This window comes from Anopheles aquasalis, chromosome Y (genome assembly GCF_943734665.1).
Source record: "Anopheles aquasalis chromosome Y, idAnoAquaMG_Q_19, whole genome shotgun sequence".
Taxonomy (NCBI): Eukaryota; Metazoa; Arthropoda; class Insecta; order Diptera; family Culicidae; genus Anopheles; species Anopheles aquasalis.
Genome location: NC_064879.1, coordinates 3,696,317 through 3,718,816, shown reverse-complemented (window position 1 = coordinate 3,718,816; position 22,500 = coordinate 3,696,317). Strand labels below are relative to the sequence as shown.

Genomic DNA, 22,500 nt, shown 5'->3' with positions numbered 1-22,500 from the left:
ACACACACACACCTACAAAGCGAGCGGTAGAGCGGCGGTCTGCTTTGTTTTTGCTTGTACCGAAGGAAAGTGTCTCGTTGAGCGAGAGAGCGAGAGCGCGTGGGCAGGTAGTAGCAGCCTCAACGCTCGACACTCGACCGTACGATCGCACTGCCGTTGCAAACTAAACGCACCACGTACACACTCGCTGGGGAGGGGGGGGAGGCCGAGGTACCCCTAGAGCGCCAAATGTAAACAAACAGTTCAGAGAGGGAGAGAGGGAGCCGCTTGCTGTAGATGATGTTGTTGTTGTCTGGCTGGCTGGCTGGCTGGCTGGCTGGCTTACACGGACGGACGCGCACGGAGCTCAGGACGCGCGCACACGCCACGGAATGGTCGACTAGGTTTGGTTGAAAGGACGCTTCGGTTGAGGGTGCGGCAGCCCGCGGGGCGTTACCGCATGGCGTGTGTTGATCGTGTTACCTCGTAGCCTGGACCGTCAGCACGCACTCACTTTATCTACATACGCACGCACACGTACACACTTACATACACAAAACCAGGAGCGAGCGAGCGAGCGAGCGAACGCGCGCAGGATGCTGTTGCCGTGCCCGTGTGCCTGTGTGTTGTTGGGGTTTCAGTTTTTGAACTAGCAATTATCCCTCGGCCACACTATTCACTTCGCTATTCGCTGCTCCATCAGTTGCTTCTTTCCGTTTGCTTGCTGTTGCTTGTTGTGTTTGTTGCTGTTGTTGTTGTTGCTATATTGTTGCTGTTGCTGTTGTTGCTTTTGCTGTTATTGAACACATTCACACACCACCACCACCACCACCACCACACACTGGATCGCGATCGCAAGAACGAGATTGATTATGGGAGGGAAGGAAGTGGAGGCGCCAGTTAGTTGTTGGCGTGCAGTTGCTGTTGTTGTTGTTGTTGGTTACTGTAGTGCAGCAGGCCCCCTCGGAGAGCATCAACAAGGCCGACGACGACGACGACGAGGACGACGACAATAATGGCGGCCAAACAGCGACGACAGCGAGGTTGGCTCGTCTCCCAAAAGACATGCACACAGCTTAATGTCTCAAACGAAACTGTTTTTAAAAAATATTTTTCGATTCCTTTTCGACTCCCTCCCCCACCCCTCCCCGGGAGTCGGACACAACCGTGCGGTGCGGTCGAGCCGAAGGAGAGAGAGAGAGAGAAGCGGAGAGGGAGAGAGAGAGAGAGAGAGAGAGAGTGAGAAAGCGAGCGAGAGAGAAAGAAGGAGAGAGGGAGAAGGAGGGGTAGTGCTGATCGGTGACGCGCACAGGGGTCGTCGTCGGCAGCAGCGTCATCAACCCCCCCCCCCCTCCTCCCTTGGCTAAGGGTTGGTCCGGTTCCGGTGGTCTGGTAACGCAGACGTACCGACGCAGGCAGACAGCGCGACCGAGCGAGCGAGCGAACGTGTGAGCGAGAACGAGTGTGTACGAGAGGGTGCACAAGGTGGAGGAAAAGGGTGTACCCGGGAGGAGGTCACCAAAGGCGACAGAGAGCGCAAGAGTGAGAGAGAGAGAGAGAGAGAGAGAGAGAGAGAGAGAGGGAGGTGAAATGAAAATCGGAAAAAAGGGTGCGCCCTCTCTCGTTCTCCCGGCACAACGCGTTCTCGCTCGCTCTTCCACTCGGACACACCGAGCTAGGTTTCCACGTTCCCCCCAGATGTCCTCACGCTCTCTCGCTCGCTCGCTCGCTCGAATTTACGTTCTCGCACATCTCACTCTCTCACTCTCGTGGCCCTCGTTGCTACTCCTTTACCCTCTCGGGCGAGCGCGCGAGCCCGAGATACGAGAGTTTTTCCACCAACAACAACCAAAAACAAAACAAAAAAACAACAACCCCCCACGTGCGTGGCTCCCGCCCAGTGTGTGTCCCGCCGATCGGAGCCGATTTTTCCCAGTTTGTTTTGTGTGTGTTTGTTTTTTTTTTCTTTTCGTTTTCGCCGTTTGCCGTTTCCTGTTTTTCCCCGTCCACCAACTTCCAGGCTCAAGGCTCCAGGCGAATCCGCGTGCTCCCGGTGCTTCAGCCCACTACGCCTCGATCATCTTCAATCACTTCTTCTTCTTCTTCTTCTTCTTCTCGGGCCCCCCACCCCGTGCCCGACGATTTTTCCACCGCACCTTTTTGCCACAAAAGCCATCCCAAAAAACATAACCGACACTTTGTGTGCTGGGCCGGGCCGGGCACGGGGGCGGTTTGGCGGTCGCGTGACGCGTGACACTCCCGGCACTCCCCCCACTCCTTCCCAACTCTGGCAGGATAGTTAGTTCGCCATCGTGGGCCGTGTTGTTGTTGCTGCTGCCAACAACATTCTGCGCACAAGATCACATTCTCTCTCTCTCTCTCCTCTCTCTCTCGTTTTCCTCTTGTTGTGGCCCATTTTCCTCTGATTCGGCTGCTGTCAATCCGATTGCCTACCTTAACGGCGCATTTCCTCGGATCTTGTGCCGATCATACTTTTTTTGGGGAACAAAGAACAAACTACAAAGAGAGAGAGAGAGAGAGAAAGAGAGAGAGAGAGAGAGAGAGAGAGAGAGAGAGAGAATAGCGGGAGGTCTCCAACAATTCCCCCCCCCCCCCCCCCCACCACCTCCCACACCACCTCTCTTGGGTGGGTCATGGAAAAATGGACGCCGAGAACCGAGAAAAAAAAAACGGGCGGAAAATTCGAGAAAGCGACAGAGAACGAAGCGAAGCGAACGAAACGAGCGAGAGTCGGTCGGTCCCCGGAAAAATCCGGAAAAACCGACGGCACAGAAAAATGGGAGCCAAACACACACATACACACGCGCGCGCGCGCGCGTGCCCGCTCCCTGGAATGGTTTCCATTTTTATTTTCTCCAATCGAGGCGCAGCGCGCGGCCCTCTGCCACTGGCCAGGCGCCGGCGTGCGCGAGAAAGAGAGGAACAGAAAGACAGTGGGAATGGCAGGGGATGGGGGGAAGGGGGGGGGGTGGGGTGGATGGATTCAGCCTCCACCATTGGATGCCACCGGCCCACCGCGTAGCAACCGCAGCAGCAGCACCGATCGCTCTTGTGCTCTCCCAACTCTCACATCCTCTCAGGCGTTGTGGCGCTGCTCTGTGGTCGCTACTGTGGTCGCTGAGCGCTGTCCAAATTCTGTCGGGTGGACGCTTTTCCGGGACCGACCGCACAAGAAAGAGCAACCAAGAGAGAGAGAGAGAGACACACACGATCGAGTGGGTTTGGTTTTTGTGCGTTTTTCCGATCCACCCCCTCTGGGGGGGCCCCCCCCCCCCCACTCCCCCCGGGCCAACGGATTTTCGCAAACTTTTTCGTATCCTTTCCTGCTGCTCCTGCTGCTGCTGCTGCTGCTGCTGTATTTTTGATCCTTTGGCACTCCTTCCGGTGTACAGTTTTCCAAACCATTTCCACCCCATTTCCACCCCAATTCATCCCCATCGACCTTTCGCCACGATCGCCGGGATCTTACGCACCGTGATCGCGAGGTTTGCTCGCTTGCCAAACTTTGCGATGCGATGATTTTCCTAGTTCTCATTCCCTCATTTCCCTATATTCTCTCCCTGTCCAAGGCCAGACCAGGCCCGGGGGGTTCCCACGTCTCCGGACCTCGCAGCAAACTGCAACTCTCGTATCCTTCTCTCGTTTTTCCACTCCTTTTTTTTTCGGCCCTCCTGTTTTTTCTCTCCCTTTTTTCGTCCTTCTTCCCTTCGATTGCGACATACTTTTTGTTTTTCGCACTCTCTCTCTCTCTCTCTCCCCGTTCTTCTCTCTACTCACTATTTTTTTTTCGCAATTTTCCCCATTTTCGGCCAATTTCTTTGCTCTCTCTCTCTGTCTCTCGTGCGAGCGCGCGCGCGCGCGCTTTGGCTGTTGCTCTCTGTTGTGTTGTGTTTCGCATTGCGTTTTCCTCTCGGTTGTCCCACCCCCCCCCCCCCCCCCGGGCCCTCGGTCGACGGTTGCCATCCCATCGCACCAACCCTCCCCGTAGCAACCGCTCAAAAAAAAAAAAAAACCAGGGAGCGCACCCTTAAACAGGGACCGCAATTTTCCGTTTCACTTTTTATTACCCGAACACCCCGACGCAACTGGATTGTGTGGGTTAGTGTGTGTATGGATGTGTATGTGGGTATTCGTCTCTCGCTCTCTCTCTCTCTCTCGCTCTCTCTCCCTGTATCTATCTTCTTTTATGGCCCCTACCGCATCGAGGGAAAATCGAGGTGGCCAGCGCCTCTTACCATCCATGAAAACCAACCATTTGTTATCCCTTGGTGTGCACGCGTGTGTGTGCTTTCCCTCCCTTCATACCGCTTCCTTTACAACAGGCGGGCCACAGTGTCCTGGCTGGCTGGCTGGCTGGCTGGCTGGCTGGCTAGCAACGAGGATGCCTTTCGGCGTGACGAATATGAGACGAAACTTGTTGGAGGGGGGGAGGGTGGGAGAGAAGGAGGGTTAAAAGAGGACACGAGAAGAGGCCAGTGCGCGTGCAAGAGACAGAGAGAGAGAGAGAAAGAGAGAAAAAAGAAAAGCAACGAAACGTAAAGATCGCACGCACCCCTCGGCAACTCGCCTCGGCGTTCACGAGCACCCCTGGCAACCCTTGTGTGTGCCGCTTGTTTCGCATTTTTCATCACCATCTCTCTCTCTCTCTCTCTCTCCCTCTCGAAAACCCGCAAACTTCCCCCTTATTTGCCATCGCGAGGATTACAATCGGGACCGACCGTCTCCCTCCTGCTACTGCTGCGGATGTCGACCCGAAAAACCGAAAACGCAACCCTCTTACCCCCCCCCCCGTTCGCTGCTCCTGGGCCCCGGCCCATCGGCGATCGGGCCAAAGCAAACCACACACCACCACCATTCACCACGGCACGCTACCCGAACGGCCGTACGGCTAACCAAAACCAAACCCAAAAACCCCAGCAACCGTACACCGCAGCGGCCCGGCCCCCGGGTTGCCGCCGCGCGCGCCACCGCCACCGCTGTCATCGTCGGGTGGCGGTGGAAGGGAATGGGAAAGGGACAGGCGAGTTGCCACGGAAAAGCGTGATATTTTATGCGCTAACAGTGACTATTTAGCTTAACAAGACCGGGAAAGGGGACCCTCAACCCCCTCTGCAACCCCCGTTCCCTAGCGCTGGCTGGCTGGCCGCAGTGTGTCAATGTGTGTGGAGTGTGTGTACATGTGTGTATCGCGCGCGCACATTAGAGAGCGCGCGCGCGCGCGCCTAAAATTATGTACCGCGCGCGCCCTTCCCTCTTCATCCCCATTTCATCCCCCTGCAGCCCCTTTCTGGCAGCTGTTCATCCGTATTTCACCCCCGCCACAACAAACCCCTTTTAAATCCCTTCAAAACACTCGCCCAGCAGAGCCGGGCGCGAGCTGTTTTACTTCTTTCCGGCGTCAGGCCTTCCATTTGCACCTCACTGCTTCCACTTCTTCTTCTTCTCACTCCGCACTCCGGCTGCTGGAAGCTTTATTGTTTCTGTTTGCTGTTTTTCTCGTCCTCGACTCTCTCTCTCTCTCTCTCTCTCTCTCTCTCGCATTCTCTCTCATTCTCTCTCATTCCCTGCTGTTAATTAGTAGCGCCTTTTGCTCGCTTTGCCGGAGAGAGGATTCGTGATTAGTATCCCGGCCATTAGCGATTAGGCAGCGAAATATTGGGGTACCCCAAAAACAGGCCCGTCCCCCTTCCTCCTCCCGGGAAAGGATTGCGGGCGGGAGTGGCACACAATCCCTTCTCGCCGGCCGGCCCAGGGAGTTCTGGTTTTCTTTCGTTCCTGGGGGGATTTTTAGTTTCCATTTGTAGAAAAGCGCGCGGTTTGGCTTTCTGGCCTACCTTGTTGGGGGGGGGGGGGGGGGGGGGGGGGCGAGGGGGATCATTTAATTTTGGGGAGATTATTTGGGTCTTAGCAGAGTAGCAGCACCCCCCCGGGGGGGGGGGGGGGGGGGGGGGGGGGGGCGGGGGGGGGCCATGCCACGATGAGCACTGGTTTTGCGATGGAGAAGAAGGAAGAGAAGAAAAAAAAACATTCCCCATTCGTTGGAAACTGTGGAGTGGCATTTCGCTTTCGCGGAAACAAAAAAAAAAACAACGAAAATCATGTACAGCGCTAGCTATAGTGCACCACCACGCGGTACGATGCGTACGGGTCGTCGTCGCCTAGGTGCCCGGTGAGCGCACAACCCGTTGGAAAAAAAAAAAAAAAAACGAGCGGCCTCAGCTGTTCTGCCGTGGTCTATTTTTAAAAACGCATCTACGGTATAGGCGGTAGTCCCGGTAAGGAAGTTCACCGCCTGCCCGGCGAGAATTTTATTATCACCCGCGATGAGGAGGAGGTCACGTGACGTGTCAGAACAGTGGCCAACTAGCTGGTGGAGCAGCTGAACGACGTTCCATGTTCTGCACACTAACATCTAGTACCCACCAGAGCAGAGCAGAGTGTGCCAGAGGAGCACAGGCGTTAGGTTTTACGACCGACCGACCGTTTCACAGCTACCTACTGGCTACCTCCATCCTAGAAAGGACGCACATTTTGCGCCCCGCAAACGCACAGCACGGGCAACCATAGAACCCTCGGTAATCAAACAATAAACACGGCGGGCCGGGCCCGGTGCTGAAGGGTAGCAACATAGGAAAAAAAAAAACCAAAAAGAATAAAAGAAGAGGAACGGCCCGGAACGGCACAAACCGTTTCCCCCGGGGTGAACCGAGAAACCAACCGATTCGGGCTGGTTTCGGGGTGTTTGGGCCACGGCACGGCAACCCAGCAGAGCGGGCAACCCAGGTACCCGAGACCCGAGCTGACTGACTGCCTGCTGCTGCAACATTATTACCCGGCCGGTACGGTACGCCATCGCCAGGGCGGGATCGCCAAGATCGCAAAGATGCATCAGGCAATCGATGGGTTTTTGGGCCACATTTGTTTACGGTACCGGTCGTACCTGTGAGCACGCACCAACGGTGGGGGGGTAAAAACGATCCTTAACGATCCTGGTGCGCGCGGCCCTCTCTCTCTCTCTCCCTCTCTCTCTGGCGCGCTCTCTACCGGGACTCTACTTTCTACAGGATTCTGTTCAGTTTCAATTCGGGTTCGGGGTCCCTGTTTGAGCCCGTTCCACTTTTCTTTCTTTTCGCACCGTTTTTGTACCCAAACCAGACGAGGGGGCGAGAGGCCCCCTCTGTCCTTTGCGATGCCGACGCGGTGCAACCGCCAGGCAGGCGAGGACAGGACAGTGCCAGGCAATCGACACTGTTTGCACACTGCGTAGCAATCAAGAGGAGGTTCATAAACCAACAAACAGCGACACACAGACGCACGCACGTTCCAGAACGATCTCGGCATCCCGTCCACATCCTGCCTTCTACCTGCCACTGCCTCCTTCTTCGTCTTCTTCTTCTTCTTCCTCTTCTTTTGTTTGTTTGTTCACTAGACACTTCGATTCGGTGCGCGCGGGATCGAAATGGCGAATAATGTAATACGCTTATAGTAGGACCAGCAGGAGGGGAAGAAAAAACACTCAAATCCATCACCAACAACAACAACAGCAACAACAACAGCAACAAACGGAGCGAAAAACAATATTGTTGCATTGTGGCCCCCGTTCCCCGGATCCCCCCGAACAAATTCCAACCACACTAAAGCCGCATTCGCAGGCCGCGCGGAGGCCCGGTGTGGCCCACTTTCACCGCCACCTCCGGGAAATTTGAGGGGGGGGGGGGGATGAAGATGGCCACGAGTATCCCCCTGCAATCCCCATGCCAGACACACGCGGGTGCAACCGGGCAAACAGGGCCTAACCGATCGCGCGGCCAACTAGCCGCAAAGCTTCCCTCCCCCTCGAGGGGAGGGTGCAACCACCCCCCTTTCCACCCGTTCTCGGCGTTGGAGTGACATTTTTTGTACATTTTTTTTTTAAATTTTTTTTTTGTTATTTTTGCATTAAACAAAACGAAGGAAAACACCGGAGCGGTACGCCACCAGTACCGCATACCGCAGTGGTGCAGCCCCTGTCGACGATACAGCGCCGTCCCCTCTCATCATCCATCGAGCAAAAGTGCAGCAGCAGCAGCAGCACGCGGAGTCCCGTGAATCGTGCTAGCGACAAACAAAAATACATCCTCACACACTCACACTCACACACGGGTGCAGCGCGCGAGGATGCAGGAAATGGCAGGGAGGTGCTGCGCCACGCCGCACTGCGCTTGGCGAGAAATATTTTCGAACATAATGAAGCATGTGTTGATGGTTAAACTATTTGAATGATTGAGCTGTACAGCAAACGAGCAAGGGCTGTTCGTTCGCTTCGAGAAGCGGCATAAAGAGAGAGAGAGAGAGAGAGAGAGAGAGAGAGAGAGAGAGAGAGAGAAACAGGGGTGCGAGGTCCTTGCCTTTAACCCTCGACAATGACGACGATGAGGCTGCCCGGAGGATCAGAGGTACGCCAGGTGTCGTCACGCCGTGGCAGAACACTGTAACCGAAAAAGCCACCTCGTTAAAACACGCACAAGAGAGAGAGAGGGTGAGAGAGAGAGCGAAAGAGAGAAGCAGTTGGAAAAAGGAATGTGAAGTACAGCGACATCTATAGCATCAGAGTGAAGCTGCGTTTCAACAGTGCGCTGTACTCTATCGTCGATTGAATAGACTCGGTACGGTGTTGGCGTGTGAGAGAGAACGCAAATGACAGCGCGAAAGAGTGAGAGAGAGAGCGAGAGTGAGCGAGCGAGTCCTGCTAGGTCCTGGAGGAGAAGGATAGCAACAACAGCCAGTAGAGCCAGGGCGTTGGCGTTGTGTGGCCACAGCTACTCACCCCCCCCCCCTTCCAACCCTCAGACCAGGGGGTGAAAACGCAGCCCCAGCACACAGCGACACAGCGGACACACAGGATCTGGAGGACGACGTGATCGGTTGTTCGCTCGCCAGCCGGCAACGACGACGACGACGCCCGAACGACAGGACTAAGGACGACAAGGACGAACGCGCCGAGAATGGGTTTTTCTTTTCTGTTCCCCGCCGCTCCACCGACACTTCCGGTGAGGGAGGAAAGGTTGCAGAAAGGCAAGTCAGGCGCGAGAGATAAGAAAAAAGGATAAGGAAACCGCGCGTCGCTGCTGCTGCTGCTGCACCTTGAGTTCACGATAGGTGGGAGGGGTTGGGGGGGGGGGGGGGGTATGCATGTAAGAAAATTCCACCGTCCACCCTTTTCGCCCCCGTGCTCCCGTACCGTCCCTCTTGCTCTTTCTCTCTCTCTCTCTTTCTCTCTCTCTCTCTCTCTCTCTCTCTCTCTTTCTCTCTCACCCTCTCTCTCTCTCTCTGCCGGGCACAGCCATGGCGGTCAACCGATCGAGTCAACCCAAAAAGCCCGAAGCGAAAGACAGAGATCAACGAACCGAACGCTCCTCCACCCTTGGGAATGGGGGGGGGGGATGGGGCTGGTGGTGGCAAAGGGATGGCACAAGGATGGAGGTTGATTTTTCCTCAGTTTTCCTCCGCTCGTCTTCCGGTTGCTCCCGATTTATTGTTTACTTTTTTAACCAGGCAACCCCGCCTCGAGATTCCGCTTCCCCCCCCCCCCCCCCCACCACCCGCCCTCCCCACAACCACCACCACCACACTGGTTTCATTCCGGTTCCTCTCCTGCCGCCCTACGCTGCTGCGATGGGCCCTCTCGGACTCTCGCACACTCCTCGGGAGTCCTTCGATCGTCCCTGGCCTGGAGTCGCTTGGTGTTCGCGTGGCGCGACTGCGCCGACGCACCACCACCAACAATCTCTCTCTCTCTCTCTCTCGCTCTCGCTCTCGGATTACTGGCCAAACCCCTCCCGAGCGACCGAAACTCCCCCGAACAGTGGAACTCCGAGCGGTTCCGTTCGGTCATCGATTTTATCCTCCTTCGTCCGTGTGCCGGGCTGCGGAGGGGTTGCCTTTTTGCGAGGGGGTGGTGTTTGGGGGAGGGTGGAGCACTAACCACCTATTGGCGGTTGGCATGGATGTGGCTTTGCTTCATAACGGCTCTTGCGGCAAACCAGACGCAAACCCATCCAGGCCAGCCACCCACCGACCCACGACACAAGCAACCACCCGGCCGGCCCGGCCGGCCACCCTCACCCTGTCAGCGAGCACACCCTATTTCTATGTCTATAGCTGTGAGTGTGCATCACCCGATCGCTTCGCTCAATGTCTACCTTTTTTCTTCTTTCTGTTTTTTTTCCCCCTCACTCTGCATCCCCACTGCGGGGATTTTTCCACCCTCCTTCCACCCGATCGTTGGTCGATTAATGGCCAGTGGATGTGTGTCTGTGTGTGTGGAAGGAGGGGTGGGTGGGTGAGCGATACCTTTTAACTAGCAATTGCCATTTGGTGACACTTTTGCACGCGTTTGCTCCGCACGGTCGCGCAGGGTGCACGTAGAGCTTTGCAACCCCCCTGTGAGACTCCATGGAGTGAAGAAGGGGGGGGGGGGGGAGGAGGTGGGTGGGGGCGGCGAGAGACCGGTCACCGGTTGTCGCTTGTCTACACTCACATCCATAGCTTTACCGGGGGCCAAGCTGTGGTTGGGGGTGCAAATGGGGGTGCAAAGCAGAGGGGATGATGAGCTTCGTCTTCTGCGGGCTCTGCTGTGCTAAAGTGTAGCTGACCTCGTTTGCCCTCCTTGCAAATCAGGCCCCGAAGGCAACAAACCAGCACCCCAAAGGGGGGGTGGAGGGAAGGGGGTGACATCGGGAGGCCCCGGGATCGCTGTCACCATGGTTGTTCCGGCCGTCTCCACCCCAGGTGTCGCACTGAGCTGTAAACTGTGGCTGAGAGAGAGAGAGAGAGAGAGAGAGAGAGAGAGAGAGAGAGAGAGAGAGAGAGAGAGCTCCTCGGTGTCGTGGTTGCCAAGGAGGCGCAATGTCTTGGCGACAATCCTTTACTTTGGCAATTCAACACCTCGCCCTCTGATGAGCCGCTCACCCTTTCCCCTTTCCTCCTCTCAACTCCAAATGCCACCGTCACCTCGTTTAGGTATTATTATCAGCAATGGCAGCATGTATTTACTACCCCCTCCACCCCCCTCCCCCCCACAAAAAAGCACACACAAATAGACACAGACAGACACCAGGGAAACAGCGGGGATTGGGGAAGGGCTGGGCGGAAAGTAAAAAAAGAGATCCTGGCTGATGGCGGCAAAAAGGTGAAAAGAAAGAGAGAGACAGAGAGAGAGAGAGAGAGCCTGCTGGAGTGTGAGCAAGAGAGAGGAAAGGTCGAAAATGGGGGGCAGTGGAAGGGGGTGGAAGGGGGTAATGGGGGGTAGCAAGTCCTTTGGCACCTGCTGCAGGAGACATTTGACGCACCAGCGCACCAGGCTGGCTGGGTGATAATGAAAAGGAGTTTTAATCGCCTACCCTCGCTCACTCGCCCACGCTCCACTCCCTTTTCACCCTCTACCACCACCACCACCACCAGCCCCTCCGCACATTGGAGGTGATGGGGTGGTCGGTCTTTAATTCCCTTTTTTTGGCGCGCCCTGGTTCCTTGTGCCCGAATTGCAGGCTGCGTACCAGACTAGGCCACTCCAGGGCTAGGATTGTGCACGTGTGAGAGAGCGAGAGAGAGCGGGAGAGAGAGAGAGAGAGAGAGAGAGAGAGAGAGAAGGAGAGAGCGCTGCTCCCAGGCCATTAGATGTTTTTGTTTTTAGGCAGCCAAATGCTTCAGGACTTTAGCTTGCTCCCTGCCACAGCTCACTTTCAACCCCATGTTTTTCTTTTCTATCACCCCCTTCACTCCACCCTTTCGCAGTACGTTCTTGTGGCACTCGCTCGAGGAGCTTACCCGGCGCTCTATTCCCACACGTTCCCGCGTGTGATTTATGGTCTTCTAGGTCTCGCAGCAGCTGCTCGGTGCCCCCTCCCGGTGGCCAGAAATAGTTACCACCACCACCACCACCACCGCTGCTGCACCACCATGCCCCAGGAAAACCCCTCGAAAACATGAGCGATCCGATCGTCGAACGCGTTCGACTTCGCTTTCCGATCGCAAAACGGCGAATGGGAATGGCCAGAATGAGGGCAGGGGTGGGCAGGGGAGGGGAGGGTGGCAGTTGGTTAACCGTCAACCCCCCCCCCCCCCGTCGCGCCCCCTCGTTGGTCGTCACAAGTGGGGCGGTTGATTGGCCTACAATTTGGCCTCAAAAATGAACTCCCGTGTTGGTTTGCAGCGAACTCCCCCCCCCCCCCCCCCAAGCAAACACAAACAAACACGGGGGCTACCCGTGGCGTCCCGCATAGTGCAGCATAAAAATCATGAAATTGCATGCAGCGGAAGGAAAACAACAAAAGAAAAAAACAAAAAAAAAACGCACACGCGCACACATAATGACGCGGAGAAACGAGTGTAGCCGAACTTTGAAAAAAAAAAAAAAAAGGTGTAGGTTGGCACCTACGTAGCGCGCACCCACACAAGCGGAGCGGAGCGGAGAGACAAGCAGGCAGACGGACCGACAGACCGACAGACAGACAGGCAAACAAGTAGAGAAGGAGACGCGCGCAGGAGGACAGCCGCGAGCCGCGCGCGATCAGCGTGATCAGTGAACCGCGTAAACGGACAGGACATGGAGAGCAGGGGGTGGGGCGCTTCCTCGTAACACACACACACAGCCACAGACACACGGTGCGGTGCGCGCAGCGCAGGGAGGAAGCGAAAGCGAAAACGCGACAAACATGCAACATGCGCGCCGCCATCCAACGGTTACGGTGTGCTGCACACACCGAGGCGCACACACTCATTGTGTGCTTGTTTTTTTTTTTTTTTTAATGGACTGGGTGTACATTATGGTGTTTAACTATGCAGCAACAGCAAGGTGGGAGCCCCCTCAGCACGACGATGCACATCGCTGCACAGCAAACCCATGTGTGCCTGTGCAGCGATGCGTTTTATGCTTCATCACTCGGGCACATCCCGAGCCCACACACATCCTCCATCCTCTACGGCCACCCTCTACGGGTGGCTCACCTCGTACTGTGCTCTCTCTCTCTCGCTCTCTCTCTGGCTGTTTTTTTTCCCGGGAGATCCGGGAACGATGATTGTTTTCCGATTTTTCCGATGCGAACAAGCAAAGGGCGCCGAGGCAGAGGGAGAGAGAGAGAAAGGGAAAGGGTGAGCGGGCCACCGCTTGGCGCCGGAAGTGTAATGGTTTACCATCGGGCAGGCACCACCATCAGCAGCAGCAGCAGTGGCGACGGACATCGAATGCACCGCGTCGCGCACGCCTCTATACATGTAGCTGCACGTTAGCGCACGCTTTGTCGAACCAGCAGCAGCAAGAAGGGCCTTACAGCAGCAAAAGGAAGCTGAAGATGGCGAGAGAGGGAATTTTTTGTCAATTCGTCTACCGGACCGGGAGTCCTGGAATCACAGGCAGTGGCGCATCGCGTAGCAAAAGCAAAACAAAACTGACACGCTCCCACAGGATAGTTAATCGTGGTCGAGCCCTGTGTTTTATCGTGTTGGTCCGGGGTTAGAAACTAACAGAGGCCTACCCGTTATCAAGAAAATGGGTAAAAAAAATGCCAATACACGGACCTATTCCAGACTGTCGGTCAATAATGACTGGTTTACAGGTCTTTAAAAAAAAACTCGGCATGAACTGTATGAACTTATGAATGAAATATCAATTGGTAACAGCGACGAAAATAAAAATCAAAAAAAAGGACGTAAAGTATCCAGTATGATAACTAGGAAGTTCCGTTGTTTCGTTTTGAGGTTTGTTTTTTTTTTTGTTTTTCCCCACACTTCTCTTCTCAAACTTTCAAACGTTAACGATAATTTGCTCAGTTCTGGTACGCGCTCGCGCTTGACGCCAATTTATCCTGTTTTTATTTGCCAATAATTTGCGCTTGTGTTTTCGCTACCGGTCCCGGTACGCGGTGATAACAGTTATCGGGCACACTCAGCCACTGCAGGCAACGCCAGCTGCATTTGGTTGATTAGTTGAGGAAATCGCAGCAAAACAAGCTCCAATTTTAGTCTCATTTCGGTGTTTTGGTCGATTTTTTACTCCGTTTCGTTAAAGATCGATCCATCGATAGCTAACGGTGGTGGTTCGTGGAGGTGTTAATGGTTTTTTTATGGTGGTATTAGTCGTTGTTGGGTATTCGGACTCCAAGAAAAAAGTATCAGTTCATTCATTAAGGGGGGGGGGGGGGGGGACTTCGGTATTTAATTTTGTTTTATGACACATATTTTTAACATTTTTCCCTGAAGGCTGATCCTTTCAAGAGTATTGTGTAACAGTTTTGGATCAATCGAGGCAAAACTGGTAAAGATACAGATTTTTCAAAATCCGCATTTCATACAATGCCTTGTGCGTTTCCAACGTTTTCAAAATCGGTGCCCATCCAGTACCGAAAAAACTACTGGACCGATTGCTTCGAAATTTTTAACACATAATTTGTACACTTTTTGTCAGGTAGCCCCGTCGAGATATCATTAAAATTGTTGATACTTTTTTTTAAACACATCTTTAAAAGTCGTGTTTTAAGGCAAAATGACAAAAAGCATCACTTTTTCAACTTCAAAAATCTGCCAGAAATCGAAAAATGGTCAATTCAACAAAAACTCAACGGGACTACCTGGATGAACTTATAATCTTTCAAACGAGTATCGATTTGTGTTTTTCTGACGACCCATCACGCAGCTACGATGGGCACCGTAGAAAGTATCTTTTCGAAGATACGACTGCCTCAATGTACCATGATACCATGGATTAATTTTTCAATGAATGTTACTCAAAACAATACCAAATATTCTTGAAAAGTTGAAGATTCATACTGCCATTTACTTGAAAGAACAAAGATGAATGGTTACGTCACCAAAAATCGTCAAAAACGGGCCTTTTTTTGGGGCCCGAAAATACCGAAGCCAAAACAAGACTGTGCTGGGCCCATAAACTCTCGCAAAAACTAAACGCTACCAAGTTGAACATTTTTAGGGGTTTCTAATTGATGTTTAAGTGGCCAAAATAACGCACTAAATGTGCCAAAAACTTGAAACTATCTTAAAAGGGGTAGGGGGGAAAGAAAAGGAGTTATTACATACCAAATAAAATGCCCCCCTTTCGCCCCTCGCTGATTGTTAAAATGTGTAAGCCCTGCAATGATGCAACATTTTAGAGATGTGGATATTGGTCCGTTTTTTTGCTACCAACTGCTTCGTCCTTTCGTAGGGAGGGCCAGAAGGACACAGAGAGCACCTTGCTGCATCCTCGGCCGACTGCACGACCCAATTGTCGCTGGGCGGGCGATTCAATCGCATAATTGGCTTACCGGGACCGCGCATCATCGCTCAAATTGTGGCCCATACATCCTCCACCGCGCTCCTAAATCCCCTTGTTTCCTCTCTCTCTCTCTCTCTCTCTCTGTAAACCGCAAATAGCGTGCTTGGTGTGGTAGCACCATCATCCAGCTCGATGCTGAACTCACCTCCCCGCGGGGGTGGGGAACGTGGGGATGCGACGTAAAAGCCGCGGCGGAAAAATAAGTCGCAGGAAAAGCCACCGTCGGCGCGCCGCGCGCTACTTGCTGGGGCTTTCTGGGAAAGCAAAAAATTAAAAAAAAAACAAGTTGGAGCTCGCGACGTTCGTGAAAAAATCGAGCAGTTCTTTTTCCGGCCTTCGTGGCGCCCTCTACCGGTCGTACCGGTTGTACTTGCGTGCAAGGACATCCCCCCGCGAACGCGCATTCCTCGCGCGGCGTGTATCCTTCCCTGGTGCTTCAAATTACTGCACACTGCGTATACACTGTCACTAACACGGGGAGGGGTGTGTGCCGGTCCTTCCCTATGCTCACCGATATAGGTCACGTCGTCACATGTCTAAGGGTTTTTTTTTTGCGCACACGTTGCAACCCCACGTTCCCGTCCCGGATCAGTGATACCCCGTTACACCTTTCGTAAAAAAAAAAAAAAAACGGAAAGATGGCGATCATCACCCGGCAGTGATCGCAGCAGTCCAGCGCAACAGTCACTGTCAAGGTGTACCGTTAATTGTGCGCGGTGTCGTACTCTGTCTGTTCCGGGCAAACAGGGGCGCGGAACGAAGCGAAACGGGAAAGACCTAAACGCGCAGAGCAGCGACGAACCGCGGACAGCACGAGAAAAATTCGAAGCGGTACTACCTCGGAGGATACTTCGCACCATCGTCACGGCTCTACACACACGATTACTGCGGATTCGAAGTGGGATGGTGGTGGCGGAATGCTGAACGACTCCTCGCGGGCGACTTTGTTCAACTTACCAACGAAAAAAAAAAACAAAAAAAACCCTCGACACCAAAAAGACAACACAACAAAAAAAAACACACGCGGCACCGGCGGAGCACGCGATTTGCTGATGATGTACGGCTACAGCTAGGGCTCGCGCACAAAACGTGGCCAGTGCGTGGCCACCACCGTGGCCTGCGCCACTGCTCGTCCACCTGGCTGGCTGGCTGGCTGGCTGTGAACCGAACGATGGCGCGATGCTGATGCGGCACCGGACCGACGGAGACACACATACACCCAACTATACATGTAGCTGTCGTTTGGTTAGCCGGAAGGTCGGTTCGACCGCCCGCCGGGACCCATTCCACCCCCCCTTAGCACCACCAGCCGGGTGAAAACAAGGATGTTCCATCCGGCCGGGCAAGTGGGCGGTTTATGTGTGGCGGCCGTTTTTGTGCCGCTGGTTGTTGTTGTTGCATAACGTGTCGTCGTCGTCGTCGTCGTCCTGGCCGTCGTGCTGCTCCTTTTCTCTCTCTCTTTCTCTCGCTCGCTCGCTCACTCACTCGCCCTCGGAATGCGGCATCCACTCGGACGGAAGGGGTTGTATCCAGTTGTTTAATAGCCGACACTAGCGCATGGTCGCGTCGGGCCCGCTAGCAGCCGAGTGTCTCTCGCTATAGCTGGGTAGTGGATCTGCCACCCCTGTCGCTCCTTTCCCTCTCTTCCTCTCTCTCTCTCTCTCTCTCTCCTTGGCGGTGTTTTCCGGTGGCGAGTGTAATGTTGCCCAGAACTTCCTGTCCTGATGCATTCACTGTGGCCAACAGAAGAGAGAGAGAGAGAGAGAACGAGAGAGCGCGCTTATCAGTCACGCCTCCCTATCCCTAAAGCTGAAAAGGGAGGGGGGGGGGGGGGGAGGTAAGGAGCTAGCGAACGGAGGATGCGATGGCACGATGAGATCGTGATCTCCTTCTAATATCTCCACCACACCACCTCCCTAAATGCCCCGAAGACGTATGCAAGCAGCAACTCCCCAAATCGCTCGCTCGGATCCCGATGCCCGGTTGTTAATTGTTTTACGACAGGGGGGCGATGGTGAGGACAATACAAGGGAGACAAGACGAAGACTCCCGTAGGACTCCCAGAAGACGGCATGTGTGAGCGATCGAGCGGGACAATGAGAGAGAAAAAGAGAAAGGGCAACCACTCCAGCTCTCCCCCCGGTTTGACCCTGACCAGATTGCCAGAACCTAATGAGATAAGGGAACGGGAACGGGAAGGGGGGGGGGGTGCGAAGCATTATATTATTATGTACAAATTTAGCTCCACGTTCGTGTGCTCCACTCCATTGTTTCTCTCGCTCTCTGCTCTCTCTCTCTCTGGTCTCTCTCTCTCTCTCTCTCTCTCTCTCTCTCTCTCTCTCTCTCTCTCTCTCTCTCTCTGGTCTCTCCAGCAGTATCCACAAACCGGAAACCGGGCCCCCATTGGCATCGCCAATCCTCGAACAGGCCTCGACTGGAATGAAGGGATGAAAAGGGGATGAAAAGGGGATGCAAAGGGGTTGTTGGTCTCACCGAGGTGATCCTGGGACCCCACGGATCGGGTTGCGCCCGCGCACTGCCCTCTCGGGCCTCGGGACACGGTCTCCTTCCCCTACCCCCGCCCATCCCCTTTCGGAAAGGGAGTTTCCTCATCCCCCTTCATCCCCCTTGCCGTCATCGTCACCGTAGAGGCCACGTGCCAGTGGGTAGAGCGAGAGAGAGAGAGAGAGAGAGAGAGAGAGAGAGAGAGAGAGAGCGAGAGAGAGAGCGAGAGAAGGAGAGAGAGCACGAGGCAAAGTGTGTTGTGGAGCGTGGTGACTTTATCAGCTGGTACTTCTCGTCTCGGTCACTCGGTGTATGTGCTGGACACTGCGCTGAGCGAGGACCAGCGCTGAGCGTCTCTACCTACCCTGCCTACCCTGCCTGCCTGGCTCTCTGGCCGGCCTCTCTGGGATCAAGGCGACCGACCATCCGACCAACCGACTGACGACCCAACAACAACAACAACAACAACAGCACGCGCGCGCTTCACCGAGTGTAGCACAAAACACGAGTACACCACCCACCACCCGGGGGGCCGGCTGTGTGCGAGCGAGGCAGCCAGAGAAGCGCGCGAGCGAGAACGAGGGCGAACGCGACGAACGAACGCGACGTACGAACGCGACGAACGAGAGCTGCTGGTGCTGTAAAACGGGATTTTATGGCGCAGCCAGTGCCAGTGCTCGGCGCACACGGCGGCGGTCTCCCCCCCCCCCTGTCCCACTCCGTCCCCCCTCCAGGTTCCATCCTTCACAGCCTCCACACATGCCTCCTCCTCCTTCTCCTCCTTATGAGCCAATCCCAAACCAAAACCCTACCAGGCCCGGGGCCCGGGCCCGGGCCCGGCCGTACCGGCACTGGCGGTTGCTTATTGCACCGCCCGAGCAACCGAGCAGCTCACCGAACAGCTCACCGAACAATGCTCATTAAAAGGAGTTTTTAGTTTTCAGCAACCAGCCGTTGATTTCGGAAGTGCCGACCCACCACGGAACACACCGGAACCACGAACCGTCACAAGCAGATTAGATTAGAGCCGGATATAGTGATAGTAGCCTGCCGGAGTAGGAGGCCCGGAAAAGATCGATCCCCTAGCACCCCTTACACCCCCCCCCTTGGGTGGGGCCTTCGAGTCAACTGGATTAAATCATCGATTACGGTGTCGCGTGGCGGTTTGACGGGTGGGGCCGGGTGGCACTCGGTCGGAGTGACGGGTGGGACGGTGTCCGCGCGATGCACCAGCAACGTTGCAGCAGCAGCAGCAGCACCACGAACAGTGATCTGTGGCCGTAAAGCAAGGAAAAGAAGCCACTTGCGTCCTGTCCGATCCCACGCACTCATCGCAACAACAACAACAACAACAGCAATAATAATAACAAGCCCGTAGCGAACCTGTTCAAGCATTGCCGGGAGCGCAGCAGCAGCGCAAAGGTGAGAATGGAATGTACGCACCCCTACCCCCGCCCCCCCCCCCCTCGTTGTGCGTTTGTGTTTAGATAGTTCACAAAAGAGAGAGAGAGAGCGGAAGTGGTTTTGTTTTGTTTTTGGTGAGGTGCGGTGAAAGGTGCGAGCGCAAAAGGATAAACGGACGAAAAAAAAAAAAACAAACGGCGACGATCGCAGCAGCAACATCTGTGACAGCTCGATCGCTCCGTTTGTCCATGGATATCACAACAGCAACAACAACAACAACAACAACAACAACAACAACAACAACAGTGTGACCACACATAACACATCGAGCTCAAAGGCCCCCCCCCCTCCCACCCCCGCGTTGTGATCATCGGCGGACGATCTCTATCAATCTATCAGCATCACCACATCACGAATCGCGACGTCCCGGCGTGCCAGTAGAAAAAAAAACCTTCACCACCCCCCAAAAAACCATCCCTAAATTGCCCAAAAGTGCCGCTGTGTGTGGTTGCGGTTGCTTGCACCTTTTGCACCTCCGCAAACGTACGAAGCGACAGAGAGAGAGAGAGAGAGAGAGAGGAGCTCAAAAGTGGACAGCACCCCAGCAAAAAGGGGGAAAGTGTGTGTGGGACCACAAAACCAATTTCGGGGGGGTGGGCCAATCATCAAAAAAGAGCCCTTGACATCCTCACGCAGCATCACGCGATACAGTGCTACCCCGCCACCCCCGGATAGGATTGGAATCGAATCGAGGGGTTGGGGGTGCAAAAAAAAAAAAACGAAACAGAGCGGAAGGGAGCCTGCGGAAAACAGAGGCCCGGTAGGCCGGCGTATTTTTCCAGGAGGAGGCGTTTGCTTTTCTTTCCGTTTTGTTTTGTTTTGTTTTTGTTTTTTTTTTTTTTTTTTTTGGTTCGGTTGTTTTGGTCCGGGGGTGCCCCCGATGATGGATGACGGGGTGGCGCCTCCTGCGCAGTGCGTGCGGTTCGTGGTTTTCGGGAGACAAAAGATAAACTAGCACCCGGGAGGGGCAGCATTTTCCTTTTTTTTTTTTTTGTTTCGTTCACCCAACCGAAGGGGCGGGGATGCGAGACCACGTGGAATTGCTTGGAAAACGGTCATCCACGGTGCATCCATCGCGATTTGCCATGCCAACCACGTTTGTGTAGGCTGCAAATGTAAATGCAAATGTACACTTCTAGGAGCAGCTCCGAAAACCATCGCACTCGCATCTCGTGCACAGCAGCATATATAGCATAGTAGCGTGTAAGCAGCACACGGTATGCTATCCCTATTGGAGGGGGTGGTGCTGGGGGGGGGGGGGGGGGGATGGTGGTTCCTGCTTCATCCCTTCATCCCTGCTGGTGGTGGGTACGGGCCCCTTTCAAGAGCACCCCCGCGAAAAGAAGGGGGTGCAAGGGGTGCGCGGAGGAAAGTAAGGGTTGAAGAAAATGGGACAGGACGGGGTAGGGCGGAGGGAGCGGAGGATACGAGAGCGCGCCGATGTATGTTAAATCGGAAAATTATGCTACACAGTGACCGAGCGTGCATGCGTACATGAGTGGCCTCCCCCCCCCCCCCCCCCCCCCCTCCCCCGACGTGTGTCTGTGTTGGATTAATTATAAGCAACAGTGTAACACACCTCATCAGGAACACCCATTGTCGTCCTCGTTCGCAAACCCGTTTCAACAAATACACACAGCGCAACACATACACGCACGTCACGGCACGAAACGTGCTTGTTGGAAAGTTGGCCGGGCTGCTCGGGTTCGGTTCCCAGTTCCCAGTTCGCCTGCCAGTTGTTTATATGTTTTCCAACACTTGCCCGGCCTTGGCGGTTCCCCCCCGGGGTGTTGCCGGAAGCGCGAACGGTCGTCGGACGCTGATGCACACTCGCATCGATACTGGGCCACCGAGGGGCCACACTGAGTGAGTGCCGGGTGTGTTTCTCTGTGTGTGCATCATTTTTGTGGACAAAAGTGGCCAAAACCTGGTTTTTCTTTACCCCAAAACAACCCCCCGGGACCCCGGGAGATAGACATTTTCCGCGATTTCCCTCTCACTGCCTGCCTGCCTGTGTCTGTGTCTGTGTCTTGATTAACTCATACACTCCTCTCCTCCACACACCCCAAACGAGCCCACCGAAGGAATGCGGAGCATCCGCGGATCGTCTGCCGTGATGATAAACGCGACGCGCCACGCCACGCCACGCCGCGTGCCTGAAGGTGTCAAAGGGTCTCAGGTGTAGCGGAGGAGAAGGAGAAGCCCCTCTCGCATTCGCACTCACGGTGGCATTAACGGCACGGAACAGGGGACCGTGCGGAGGCGCGCCAGCAACGAAATGTCGCTAATTAATACGTACATGTATAGTTAAGCAGTGTGGCACTCCGGCACCCGACAACCCCCATTGCGTAGCGGAGAAACATTCGCTCCGTACAGCGTATCCTCGTGGTTTGTGCTTCCTGGGGGGGGGTGGGGGAGGAAAGGGAACGGCAGATGTATATCAACGGCCATGTACGCCAGCGTGAAACGGGCGCCTCGCCTGTGGCAATCACGATTTTTATGATGATGATTTTATGCCACCCCCCCAGGGTATGGCATGGTATGACGCGCGCGGCCAGTAGTGAACCGGTGGTCAACGAAGGTGGCGATCGTTCTGGTTTACGGGGGAACGGGACGATCGCCGCCACCATCTCGGATTTATTTTGGAATTTAATCACTCTCGCAACGCGCCGTGTTGCCGCGCCGCGTTTTATGAGGTTTAATGGCTGTGGGCGATCCCGGTGGTCCCGGAATATCACTCCGGGAGTACGGGCTAGGGTCTCAAGCCCTGCCGTTGCCGTACGGACTGGATTGTTTACCAGCGCCAGCTCGCGAGAGGAGCGCAATGGTCGCACTGGGTGGCCCAAAGTTGCGTGTTGCGGTTACAGTTCACTCAGTCGTAGCGATAGAAGCCGCGGATAGCTGCTCCCTTCTTTGTATGTTGAGAGAGAGAGAGAGAGAGAGAGAGAGAGAGAGAGAGAGAGAGAGAAAGTGAAACATTATGGGCCCCTTTTCCAAGTGTCTGTTTGTTAAAAGTGACTTGATTTACAACTTTTGAAAAAACTCTGCAGTGTTGTTTTGAATTAATGAATAAATTGGTAACTGTTTTGGGGGTCCGAATACACAACAATTACTAATACGTCCATAAAAAAAACACTTACACCTCCAAGAACCAACATCGCTAGCTTTCAATTGTGTCCAGTCGTGTACCTTCTGGTAACAGACTGCGAGCCTGTCAAATG

The 22,500-nt window shown here is 54.6% G+C and overlaps 2 protein-coding genes across 3 annotated transcripts in view; one reads left to right on the top strand and one right to left on the bottom strand.

The window, feature by feature from the left end:
- The window catches only part of LOC126579878 (runt-related transcription factor 1), a 4,338-nt gene extending 4,172 nt beyond the window's left edge, over positions 1-166 (bottom strand). The window contains exon 1 of the mRNA XM_050243572.1: positions 1-166. This exon is cut by the window's left edge and continues 1,449 nt beyond it. The gene's annotated coding sequence lies outside the window, so the exon portion shown is untranslated.
- Positions 167-18,990: 18,824 nt separating this feature from the next.
- LOC126579877 (loricrin) overlaps positions 18,991-22,500 on the top strand; it is a 28,344-nt gene continuing 24,834 nt past the window's right edge. Inside the window, exon 1 of one of the 2 annotated variants that reach the window (XM_050243569.1) lies at positions 18,991-19,237. The gene's annotated coding sequence lies outside the window, so the exon portion shown is untranslated. Of the gene's footprint in view, positions 19,238-21,043; positions 21,157-22,500 lie in introns of those variants that run through there. The other variant, XM_050243571.1, reaches the window with a different exon arrangement.